This window comes from Ursus americanus, chromosome 27 (assembly GCF_024610735.1).
Source record: "Ursus americanus isolate L20-20 chromosome 27, mUrsAme1.1.p, whole genome shotgun sequence".
Classification (NCBI taxonomy): domain Eukaryota; kingdom Metazoa; phylum Chordata; class Mammalia; order Carnivora; family Ursidae; genus Ursus; species Ursus americanus.
The window spans coordinates 9,082,670-9,096,396 of NC_142153.1; the positions used below are offsets into that span (position 1 = coordinate 9,082,670).

Here is a 13,727-nt window from a genome sequence, read left to right on the forward strand (position 1 = left end):
CAGCTTTAGGATAGTTCTAGCCTTCCCGTCTCCTGGATAAGATTTATTAGATACACAATCATAGAATCACCTCTACTTAATGGACTCTTTCGAAGCCAGAGCAAAGATCTGGTACTAAAACCTTCCCCAAATACCTTAAGCCACGATCTTATAAGGCATTTTAAACATCTTCTTGCTGAGATGCCTCATGGGTCTCCATGGTCTGTGTTTACTCTCACTGCAATGACTAATATACCTAAATTGTTTGACTACAGGTGGTTCACAATTGTCTTTGGCAGAAAGGCCAAATAGAAGGAAATAAACCCACAAAAACTGCTCTCCTCAACGAAGGACCTTCTTCCCAATGTTACACCAATAAAGGCACATGGATTCCATAAATATACATAGGCAAACCTTGGAAGGTTGGACACCATCTGCGTAATTCCTGTAATGTTCCCGTTTCCAAGCCATTGCTTTAGTGGAATATACAGCTATCATGGCAAATTGAAAGTGCATGAAAAAAGAATCTTTTATATGTCTAAAAAAACCCAAAATGGGATATTAAGGGATTAAAGGAAGAAGAGAGATAAAGGCGGTCCACTCTAATAAATAAAAGAACATTAGTGTACTCTATTACAGAATAAAATGGCTTCAGGAATTCCATATATAAAATGTAAAAAATGTAGACAGGTAGTGGACACTTCATGTAAAACTGTTTCATGTCCTATATAGTGGCCATATACTTTTTTTATATAATAATTTTTTATTAAATTATGTCACCATACAGTACATCCCTAGTTTTTGTTGTAAAGTTCCATGATTCATTACCTACGTATAACACCCACTGCACCATGCAATATGTGCCCTCCTTAATACCCATCACCAGCCTATCCCATGGAATAGGGATAGGCTCTATCCCTCCCCTCTGAAGCCCTCAGTTTGTTTCCCAGAGTCCATAGTCTCTCATGTTTCATTCACCCTTCTGTTTACCCCCCTTTCTTCTTCCCTTTCTTCTACCGATCTTCCTACTTCTTATGTTCCATAAATGAGCCATATACTTTTTGACAGGCAATTTGAAGTTTGAATGGATCATTCAATGGCAATGTACAAACAGAAGTAAATCAGAAAAATAGAAGAAAATAAACTTTCATGCAAAGAATTTTCCAACCAAAGAAAGCTTAATTGTAAGGGATTACATTCATTACTGGTCTTTGATTTGTGATTACCATGAGGTTGGTATATAGCATCGTCTACATATAGCAGTCTACATTATGTTGATAGTCACTTAAGTTTGAACGGATTCTTTCCTCCTCTCCTCCACATCTTAGGAATATGTTGTCACACTTTACCTCCTTTTATTTTGTGAGTGCCTTGACTGATTTTTACAGATATACATATTTTCACTGCTTTTGAGCTTTCTCTTTTCTTCACTCCTACTTATGGTCTTTCTTTTCCACTCAAAGAGTCCTCTTTAACATTTCCTGAACGAGTGGTTTAGTGGCCGTGAATTCCTTCAATTTTTTTTTTTTTGGTCTGAGAATTTCTTTATCTCTCTTTCTATTTTGAATGATAGCATTGCTATACAGAGTATTCTTGGCTGCAGATTTTATTCCTTTCTGCACTTTGGATGTATCATGCCACTTTCTTTCAGCCTGCAAAATTTCTGCTGAAAAAATCAGTTAATAGCCTTATGGGGTTTCCCTTGTATGTAACTGTCTTCTTTTGCTGCTTTTAAGATTCTCTCTTTATCACTACTTTTTAATTAATTTTTATTTACGTATTTTAGAGAGACAGAGAGCCTGTGTGTGGGTGATTTGGGGGAAGGCAGAGGAAGTGGAAGAAAAAGAGAATCAAGAGAGAATCTGGGGCACCTGGGTGGCTCAGCCAGTTAAGCATCTTATCTCACCTCAGGTGATGATCTCAGGGTCCTGGGATTGGGACCTGCATCAGGCTATTCTGCTTGTCTATCTGCCCCTCTCCCCATACATGCTCTTTGTCTCTCTCTCTCTCTCTCTCTCTCTCTCTCTCTCTCTCTCTCTTCCCCTCAAATAAATAAAATATTTTTAAAAAGAGAAGGAGAGAATCATCAAGCAGACTCCCAGCTAGCATGGAACCTAACACGGGGTTTGATCCCAGGGCTCTGAGATCATGACCTGAGCAGAAATCAAGGGTTGATGTTTAATCAACTGAGCCACCCAGGTGCCCCATCACTACTTTTATATTACTGTATGTTTTGGCGTGGATCTTTTTGGGTTGATTTTGTTCAGTTATCTCTGTAACTTTTGAATCTGGATTTCTGTTTACTTCCCCAGATTCAGACAGTTTTATTATTATTTCTTCAAATACATATTCTGTCCCCTTTTCTTTTTTCTCTTTCTGGGATCCTTCTAATGTGAATGTTATTATGCTTGATGGGGTTGCTGAGTTCTCCAAGTCTTTTGCATATTTTTTTCTCTCTTCTCAGCTCGATTACTTCCCATTACTCTGTCCTCCTGGTCGCTGATTCAATTTTCTGCTTCATCTAGTCTACTATTTATTTTATGTAGTATATTTTTAATTGCATTTATTGTGTTCTTCATCTCTGATTGGTTCTTTTTTTAATCTCTTTTTTAAGGGTCTCACTATTGTCTTCCACTCTTTTCTCAAGCCCAGTGAGTGTCTTTATGATCATCACTTTAAATTCTCTATCAGACATATTACTTATTTCTATTTTGCTTAGGGCTCTTGCTATGATTTTGTCCCATCTTTTTTTTTCTTTTTGGACATATTCCTCTGTCTCCTCATTTTTTCTCTCTCTGTTTCTCTGTATTGGGAGTCGATTACATCTCCTGCTCTTGAATGCAATGGTCTTATGAAATGCCCTGTAGTGCAATGTCCACTGTTCACTAGAACAGGGGTATCTGCTATGTACGTTGCACACACCCTACTATTGTGGCTGAGCTGGATTTCCCGTCAGTTCAGTCATCTGCAGTGGCTTTCCTTGCCTGTTGTGGACAGTTTTTGGTCTCGATGGTGTTAGTGGGCCAGTCTGGGGCTGACTTGGGCTTGGGTTGAGTTAGAACAGGCATTTGCCAGAGATGTGGTAGCACCACACTTCACGGTACTTTCCCTGTGTTGCCTCCTGAAAAGCTTTCATTGGTGGGTGGAGCCTGCCATCAGCCCAGCTGTCTGCCCCTGGCGCAGTGCTAAGGATGCAGTCTGACCGGTGTGTGTGGTTATCTTTTCCTCACCCTGGGGAAGCGGCCACTTGTCCAGGCTGTTTGTCCACTGCCAGGCTTGTGATACTACCTTGAATGGGCTCTGGCCAAGAGCATATTTTATGGGGTGGATCCACTAAATTGCAGAGGGGTAAGACATCCATTGTTAGCTACAAGTTAGCTAATTAGTGTTGGTGCTGCACTGGTTTTAGTTAACGACCCTGTGTTTATGCTGTAGGGTACGGGAGGGAAATGGCACCTGCCAGCTCCTTTGTTGGTAGAGGAGTCTCCCAAATGTCTCTGTCCCTGAAGACATGCCATGAGATTAGTAAACACCTCTCCTTCCTGTATGCCCCATGTGTTTTTCACGCTGCTGCTTCTATGCTGTATTTCTGCAGGGCTACTTGTTGTGCTATCTCTTTAGGAGAAGGACTCAGTTTCCCCTTGCCTCCTGACTCTCCCGGAGCTGAGTCTGATTTTTAAACCTCTAGCTTTTAAGTTCTGCTGGTTTTAAGAACTCACAAATTTCAACCCCTCTGGTTTCAAAGCCAAATGTTATGGAGATTTGTCTTGCCCATCAGGACTCCCCAATGTGACAGTCTGCTTCTCCATGCTTGCAGTCTCCTCCTTCCCTCTGACAGTCCCTTGAGACTCCCACCACATCTACACCATTCCTACCTCTTTCATGTGGTCTCTTCATTTAGTTGTGAAGTTTGTTCTATCAGTCTTTGGGTTGTTTTCTGGGTTAGTTACACTGATGTTAGTCTTATCTAGTGGTATCTGTGGGATGAGGTGAGATTAGAGTCATCACACTCGCCATCTTCCCAGCAATCTTCACCCTTGACCCTTGATTCAGAGAGTGGATACCTTGGCTGACATCCTCAGCCCTGGCCTGGGGGTTAGGGAAATAGAGAAGACGGAATCAGCAGTGGATTAGAAAGGGAGAGCTAGAGTTCCCAGAGCTACAGGAAACTCTCTCCAGGAAGAGTCTGGCCCTACCTGGAGATAAAAAGGGGAGGTTGAGGCACCAGTAGTCTTGCCCAGGTGGGTCTGCAGTTTTCCAAGCTCAGAGAGCAGTGCAAAGAAAAGGAACTAGGCTGGGCCAAAGCAAAGCCAGCATGGCAGGGCTAAAGGCCATTGGAAAGCTATGAGGCTTGAAGGTAGGAGGACTCAGGAGTCCACCATACTGTCCTCAGCCCTGTGAGTAAGGACAACATTTGCATTCAGTTCATGCTGGCTCACATGTAGGGCTCCCAACTGGCTGGAAACCCGTTGAGGAAGAGAAAGCACCAGAAACAAGCTTTTGCCTTTGCATACAACTTATTTGTTCTGGCTAAAGTTACATGATTAAACCCTTCATTAGTGACATAGGGGTAAATGAGCATGATTTGCTTTTCTGGTGAAGTTCTTAGTAATTTTGGTTCTCCATGTCATGGTTTTCTGGCATGTTTTATTTGGTGTGGTGGAAGAGTTAGGGGAAAATAGAAATGTTAACAACTTGTACAAGACATTTTCTATTTAAATGCTACTACAGAGTTAATTTATTATCTTTGCAAATAAGGAAAAATCAAGAATATTGATCTTGATCTGGGATAAGACCATCAAAAAGCACATTTCTTCACGTGTGTGCCTATTCTTACAGTATTAGATTGTAATCAGCTGGAGAAAGGCAAAGGAAACCTAAGTGTTTTGTTAACAGTTACTCTAAGCACTAGCAGGGAAGCTGTAGATGTGGGAAAGACAGCAAGACAAATAGGAAATGTGTCCCAGGTGCACAAGAGCATGTAACTGTCTTTGAATGTTCTAAGAGAAATCTTAAACCACACATACCCAAAACCTAACTCAACTTCTACCCATCTCTCAGCTATACCTTCTTTTATCCCAGTATAACCTATTGCAAGGATGAATTGTGCAAACAGGTGCAACGTTAAACTCCAGTGAGGCTTAAAACTTGGACCTGCTAGTAGTACACTGGCATTCTCAGAAATTCTTATTAAATGAGGCAGGCCAGTGATCATAATGACCTAAAATAAGTTAGCGGCAATGAGGGTGAGGTATGGTAGAATCATCCTGATAGTGTATTTTTTTCACACAATTCACCCACTAAAGTGTATAGATGAATGATTTTAGGATTTTTCATATATTCACAGATGTGTGCTATCACCACCCCTCATCCCTGGCTCCTTAGCCCCCTCCTAAACAACCCAGCCCTACACAATCTCTAAACTTTGTCTCTATAGATGCACCTGTTCTGGATATTTTATACCAACGAATAACATATGGGTTTTGTGACTGGCTTTATTCACTTAGCACAATGATTTCAAAGGTTCACCCAGTTTGTAGAGGTGTCAGGGTTTCATTCTTTTTTATGGCTGAGTCATATTGATTGTGCATAGATCACTATCCATACAATATTTATCCATTCATCAGTTGATGGACATTTGGAAAAGGAATCTCTTGGTTTCTGTGGTGAGGTACTCCCACCCCTGAATCAGGAGCAAAGAATCTTTGTTTATTGATGGAGACTCTGTAGGTTCTCATTAGACTCCAGCTAGTTTGATGGTTCCCTTATCCAACAATGCCTTGAGGGATGCAGAAGTGCACTCATCTCAGTAACAGGGAGATAGGGAGGCAGGCACTGGGGCAAGAAATTCTTACCCAGAAAAGCTCAGCTCTGTGAAAAAGGACTAACAAGTCTGGGTTCACCAAAGGACAAAGATATAGCCTAGATCTCAGTTTACCCGAGGCCAAGGAAGTATCACCTGGAGACACAACAGTTATCTATGACCAGAAACTCAGTTCAAGCAATTCCTGAACATAGAATCATGTTAGTGACTACCTGAGGGTTCTGGGGCTGACCTTACCTAGCAACACTTCCTCTCAATATCCCAAAGCCTGGAATGGATAGAGGACAGAACCATGAGCTACTGGAAAGGTGTGACCTGTGGGTGTCTTTTCCTGCAAAGGGAGCAGTTAGCATGGCCCTGGGCATCTGAGGGTGGGCATCAGCAGTGAACAATGGAATGCTTACAGCTTGGGATGTTTTGAACCAGTTTCCTTGGTTCAAAAGAGGCAATGTTGCTTTTCCCCATAAAAGGATCACAGCAGGTAGAAGAATCAATAGACACGGGCCTATATATTTCACTCTCAGGATTTAATTTTGTTTGTGAAATTGAAAGCCTTAAGCCATAACAAAAGGAGAGTCTAGCAGAGTTTTGTTTTTTCATTCTTGAAACAGGTCAGTTAATGGTGAATGTCTTGGTAACAGTCTTTCTCCAACCTATGGATTTTTGACATCGTTTAGTCACTGTTGTAAAACAAATAGAGAAAAAAAGAAATGTTAAATTTTAATCATTAATAAAAGCTCCTAATTTTACCGTGCAACTACTGCTGTAGCAAGTAATTAGCTTATAGAACACTGCTTATAGTGTCACAGTCTATGCCTGTGCTCCATGAAATTCTTAAACCCAGCTTTCCTTTTTGTTAATTGTCTGTGAATTCCCAGTAAAGGACAATATTATAAAGTGGTATGCACACACATTTCATTTACACAGTTTCAACAATTCACGTGGGTGAAAGAAAATCACCAGCAAGGAAACAGAGGGAAAGAACAATACAAATATGTGAAGAAATAAATAATAACTATTAACTTGTCTATTTTTATCTTTAGAAGAAGAGTATTTCCAGAAGACCTCTGTACATATCCAACAGGTGTCCACATACATACAGATGTTCAAAACCAAACTCATTCTTCACCCCCTCCATGTCATCACTCCAACACAAGCTGGTCCTGACCCAGATAAAAAATACGTCATTAGCAAAAGGTGTCATCATCCATTGTATCAGAAATGGTTAAGTCTTTGTACTTCTCTTGTATTCTAACTCAAATACAGCCATCCAGTCACCCCTTCAATTGAGTCTACCTCTGTTATATCTCCCAAAACTTTCTTGTTCTTTTCCTCTTACTTAATCCTGCCTCATCCTGCATTTCTGTGTATTCCGTAGTCTCATAGCTGTCTCACTAGCCTGTTGTTCTTACTGAGTTTGACTGACTTTTTCCCTACTTTATCCCAATAAAAATTTAAGAATTAAAAACAAAAAACAAAAAACCATGTCATGCTGAATCTTTTCCTTACCACTTTAAAAATACTTTATATGACACATACTTTCTCACAGATGAGAAAACAAACTACTTTTCACGACATACAAGACCCTTTCGGCTCTCCATTACCTGTGTAGATTTTCTATCACAATGCTCATAAATTTTAACGTAAATTTTAAAATGTATTAAGAGCACAAATTTGAAAACAAGTCTGGGTTTACATTTAACCTTGATTATCTTACTGCTTTATCAGTAAACATTATTTAAGCACTTTTTCTTACACTTTATATTCAAACTATCAATCCATTCTGTTGGGCACCTTCAAAATTTACTTCTAAAACCATCTTTACTACCCTGGTGGCAGGTACCATCCCTTTCCTCCTAGATTATTGCAGTAGTTTCTCTGCTAGCTGGTTTCTCCACTTCTACTCTTGCCATTATACAGACTATTTTCAACAAAACAGCTTTTTATTTTATTTAATTTTTTTTAACAAATCAGCCTTTTCAAGTAGAAGTCATATGCTTGAAATGAATTCTTCAGAGATTTCCCCCTTTTACTGAGAACAAAACACAGATGGCCCCCAAGACTTCCCACAGCCTACAGGAGTTTTACTGTCTGACCTACTCACTACCACAGCCCTCTTGCTAACTCTACTCCAGCTAAACTGACATCACTTTTATTCATCAAACATTCCTGACTCATTTTTTCATGGGACCATCCAAGCGCTTGGAAAGCCGTTGCCTAGATATAAGCGTGGATACCTCTGCCAGCTCTACACCTGTATCAGACAGATTGATTTACAGTTGGAATGGAAAAGCTCTATCTTTATCTCTGGGAAAGCCTGGTTGCCTGGTTTCACTTTTTGCCAAGACAATGGCAGTGGGATCTGTAATGGGCTGTTTAAAATTTAAAATAAGGAACCTTGAGGCCTTGTGCATGAGGTGTCTCTGTGGTGCACATTGCTTGCCTGCACTCTCTTTGCTGCACTGTATCCTTTACATTTAAATAAAAGCTTCCCATGAGTTGACCCTGGGAAGTCAAGTACCTCCTTTCAAATATCTCAACTGGGGAAATACTTGCACCTCCTCCAGCTCTTTGTTTACATATCTCTTGCTGAATAGGGCTCACTCACTCAATCATATTCAAAATCTCTATCTAGTTCCTTCCTCACCACCAACTCTCCCATTTACACATACTGACAAATAAGACCATTTGACATTAATGGTAGTATTTAGAAATGTTTTCTTCGGTGGCAGATGGTAAACAGAGATCCATTGACTTAACTCTCCATCGATGTAAAGTATGGAGGAATGGCAAATTAGTAACTGGATGAACTCTTGATTTCACTCATGGTTGAATTCTTAGTTTTTCCATTCACTGCCAGTGATAGGTGAAATGTGTCAAATATTAGGATTTCTTTATGTATATGACTTATAAATTTGAATATATAGGTACATGAATGTATATATGTACATATACAGACAATTTATGGTTATCTATTCTGAATATATACAACTGCCAACTTTATCCCCTTTTAGAATAGAGAATTTAGAATTTTCTATTAGAATTTTCTATTAGAATTTAGAATAGAGAATTTTCTTTCTAACCTGGAGCACATTTATCATTTTGCCTTGCATCTACTAGATCCTCAATAAATGCAAATTCCATTTTCCATCCATCACTATGTATATATCAGGCTATATGAGTCAAAATTGTGAAGTTCTTAAGAGTTCAACCCTGGGTGGAAATGAGAGTGAATCTGGCAGAAATTAAGAATGCTATGGATCAAATGCAGTCTAAACTGGATGCTCTGATAGCCAGGGTAAAAGAGGAGGAAGGATGAATTAGTGAATTGGCAGATGGAATGATAGAAAGAAGAAAAAAATGGGAACTTGGCTGAAAAAAAATTCAATCTCAAGAATGGTGATTACGGGAGATTACTGACTCAAGGAAACGTTCCAATGTCAGAATCATTGGTATCCCCGAGGGGTGGAGAAAGAGAGAGGTCTAGATAGATATTTGAACAATCGTAGCTGAGAACTTCCCTAATCTGGTTAAGGAAACAATCATTCGTGTCCAAGAGGCAGAGAGGACACCTCCCACGATCAGTGAGAACAGACCAATACCATGTCACATAATAGATCTTAGATCCAAGGAAAAAATCTTGAAATGGGCCAGGGGGAAGGGAATCCTCACCTATAGAGGGAGGAACATCTGAATAACATCAGCACTGTCTACAAAGACCTGGCAAGCCAGAAAAAACTGGCAAGACATATTCAGAGCACTAAGTGAGAAGAACATGCAGCCAAGGATTCTTTATCCAGCAAGGGTGTCATTCAGAATGGATGGAGAGACAAGAACCGGCAGAAACTGAAAGACTATGTGACCACCAAGCTAGCCCTACAAGAAATATTAAGCGGGGTTCTCTAAAAGTTAAAAAACCCAAGAGTGATACACAACAGAAATTTATAATCTACAGAAACTTCAAGGCAGCATGACATCATTAAATTATACCTCTCAATAATCACTCTCAATGTGAATGGCCTAAATGGTCCCATAATGCCACAGGGTTGCAGATTGGATAAAAAGACATGACCCATCCATATGCTGCTTAAAGAGACTCATTTTGAACCTAAAGATACATCCAGACTGAAAGTGAAGGGATAAAGAACCATTTTTCATGCCAACAGACTTCAAAAGAAAGCTGGGGTAGCAATTCTCATACCAGACAGATTAGATTTTAAGCTAAGGACTGTAGTTAGAGATACAGGAGGACACTATATTATTCCTCAAGGGTGTATCCAACAAGAGGATCTAACAAGTATAAATATCTATGCCCCCGACAGGGGAGGAGCTAGATACACAAGCCAACTCTCACCCAGAATAAAGAGACATATAGATAATAATATAATAATAGTAGGGAACCTAAACACTCCACTCTCAGCAATAGACAGATCACCTAAGCAGAAAATCAACAATGAAACAAGAGCTTTAAATGACATACTGGACCAGATGGACCTCATAGATATATATAGAACTCTACAGCCCAGAAAACAGAGTATTCATTCTTTTCGAATGCACATGGAACTTTCTTCAGAATAGACCACATACTGGGTCACAAAACAGGTCTCCAAAGATACCAAAAGACTGAGATTATTCCCTGCATATTCTCAGACCACAATGCTTTGAAACTGGAACTCAATCACAAGGAAAAATTTGGAAGAAGCTCAAGCACTTGGAAACTAAGAACCATCCTGCTTAGGAATGATTGGGTAAACCAGGGAATTAAAGAAGAACAAAATCAATTTATGGAAACTAATGAAAATGAAAACACATCAGTCTAAAACCTATGGGACACTGCAAAGGCAGTCCTAAGGGGAAAACACATAGCCATCCAAGCCTCACTCAAAAGAATAGAGAAATCTAAAATGCAGTTTTTATATTCTCACCTCAAGAAGCTGGAGCTGGAACAGAAGAACAGAACTAACGCACGCACGAGAAGGCAGGTGATCAAGATTAGAGCACAGATTTAATGAATTAGAAACCAGGAGCACAGTAGAACAGATCAACAGAACTAGAAGCTGGTTCTTTGAAAGAATAAATAAGATCCATAAGCCACTGGCCAGACTTATTCAAAAGAATAGAGAAAGGACCCAAATTAATAAAATTATGAATGAAAGGACAGAGATAATGACTGACACCAATGAAATAGGAAGGATCATTAGAAACTTTTATCAACAGCTTTATGCCAATAAACAACCTGGAAGAAAGGATGCCTTCCTGGAAACCTATAAACTACCAAGACTGAAACAGGAAGAAATTGATTATTTAAACAGACTGATGAATTATGAAGAGATTGGAGCAGTGATCAAAAACCTCCCAAAAAATAAGACTCCAGGGCCTGATGGATTCCCTGGGGAATTCTACCAAACATTCAAAGAAGAAATAATACCTATTCTCCTGAAGCTGTTTCAAAAAATAGAAACAGAAGGACAACTACCAAACTCATTCTATGAGGCCAGTAGTACCTTGATCCCCAACCCAGGCAAAGAACCCATCAAAAAGGAGAATTACAGACCGATATCCCTGATGAATATGGACACTAGAATTCTCAACAAGATCCTAGCTAATAGGATCCAATAGTACATTAAAAGGATTATCCATCATGACCAAGTGGGATTCTTCCCTGGGATGCAAGGTGGTTCAACATTTGCAAATCGATCAGTGTGATAGATCCCATTCATATGAGAAGAGACAAGAACTATATGATCCTTTCAATTGATGCAGAAAAAGCATTTGACAAAATACAGCATCCTTTCCTGAATAAAACTCTTCAGTGTAGGGATAAAGGGAACATTCCTCAATTTAAAAAAAACCATCTATGGGGACACCTGGGTAGCGTAGTCGTTAAGGGTCTGCCTTCAGCTCAGGGCGTGATCCCACCATTCCGGGATCGAGTCCCACATCGGGCTCCTCCACTGGGAGCCTGCTTCTTCCTCTCCCACTACCATGCTGTGTTCCCTCTCTTGCTGGCTGTCTCTCTGTCAAATAAATAAATAAAATCTAAAAAAAAAAAAAACCATCTATGAAAAGCCTACAGCAAATATCATTCTTATGATAGGGAACATGACAAGGATGCCCACTGTCACCATTATTGTTCAACAAAGTATTAGAAGTCCTAGAAACATCAATCAGAAAACAAAAAAGAATAAATGTATTCAAACTGGCAAAGAAGAAGTCAAACGCTCTCTCTCCGCAGATGACATGGTACTTTATATGGAAAACCCAAAAGACTCCACCACAAATTACTAGAACTCATAGAACAATTCAGTAATGTGACAGGATATAAAATCAATGCTCAGAAATCAGTTGCATTTCTATACATGATCAACGATACTGAAGAAAAAGAAATTAGGGTATAGATACTATTTACAATAGCAACAAAAATCATAAGATATCTCGGAATAAACTTAACCAGAGAGGTAAAGGGTCTATACTCTAGAAACTACAGAACACTGATGAAAGACATTGAAGAAGACACTAAAAGATGGAAAAACATTCCATGCTCATGGATCGGAGGAACAAGCATATTTAAAATGTCTATGCTACCCAGAGCAATCTACACTTTCAACGCCATCCCAATCAAAATAACGATGACATTTTTCAAAGAGTAGAACTATCCTGAAATTTGTGTGGAACCATAAAAGACCCCAAATTGCCAAGTACATGTTGAAAAAGAAAACCAAAGCTGGGGGTATCACGTTGCCTGATTTCAAGCTATACTACAAAGCTCTGATCACCAAGACAACATGGTGTTGGCACAAAAACAGACACGTAGTCAAATGAAACAGAATCGAGAACCCAGAAATGGACCCTCGGCTCTTTGGGCAACTAATCTTTGACAAAGCAGGAAAAAACATCCAGTGGGAAAAGACAGTCTCTTCTTTAAATGGTGCTGGGGAAATGGGACAGCTATATACAAAAGAATCAATCTTGACCTCTCTCTCACACCATACACAAAAATAAACTCGAAGTGGATGAGACCTCTATGTGAGACAGGAATCCATGAAAATCATACAGGAGAACATAGGCTGTAACCTCTTCGACATCGGTCGGCCACAGCAACTTCTTTCATGACATGTCTCCAAAGGCAAGAGAAACAAAAGAAAAAACGAACTTTTGGGATTCCATCAAGATCAAAAGTTTCTGCACAGAGAAGGAAACAGTCATCAAAACAAAGAGGCAACCCGCGGAATGGGAGAAAATATTTGCAAATGAAACTACAGATTAAAGGCTGGTATCCAAGATCTATAAAGAACTTCTCAAACTCAATACATGAGAAACAAATAATCAAATCAAAAAAATGGGCAGAAGATATGAACAGACACTTTTCCAATGATTACATATAAATGGCTAACAGACACATGAAAAAATGTTCAAAATCATTAGCCATCAGGGAATATTCAAATCAAAACCACATTGAGATACGACCTTACTCCAGTTAGAATGGCAAAAATGGACAAGGCAAGAAACAACAAATGTTGGAGAGCATGTGGAGAAAGGGGATCCCTCTTACACTGTTGGTGGGAATGTGAGTTGGTTCAGCCACTTTGGAAAAGAGAGTGGAGGTCCCTGAAAATGTTAAAAATAGAGCTACCCTATGACCCAGCAATTGCATTACTGGGTATTTACACCAAAGACACAGAAGTTTTGAAGAGAAGGGCCATATGCACCCCAATGTTCATAGCTGCATTGTCCACAAGAGCTAAACTGTAGAAGGAGTCAAGATGCCCTTCAACAAATGAATGGAGAAAGAAGATATGGTCCATATATACAATGGAATATTACTCAGCCATCAGAAAGAACAATTACCCAACATTTGCAGCAACATGGACGGGACTGGAGGAGATTATGTCAAGTGAAATAAGCCAAGCAGAGAAAGACAATT

The 13,727-nt window shown here is 39.5% G+C and overlaps 1 protein-coding gene across 1 annotated transcript in view; it reads right to left on the reverse strand.

The window, feature by feature from the left end:
- Positions 1–6,348: 6,348 nt before the first annotated feature.
- The window catches only part of LOC123780410 (A disintegrin and metallopeptidase domain 3-like), a 126,616-nt gene continuing 119,237 nt past the window's right edge, over positions 6,349–13,727 (reverse strand). Inside the window, exon 21 of the mRNA XM_087856325.1 lies at positions 6,349–6,483. The gene's annotated coding sequence lies outside the window, so the exon portion shown is untranslated. The remainder of the gene's footprint in view (positions 6,484–13,727) is intronic.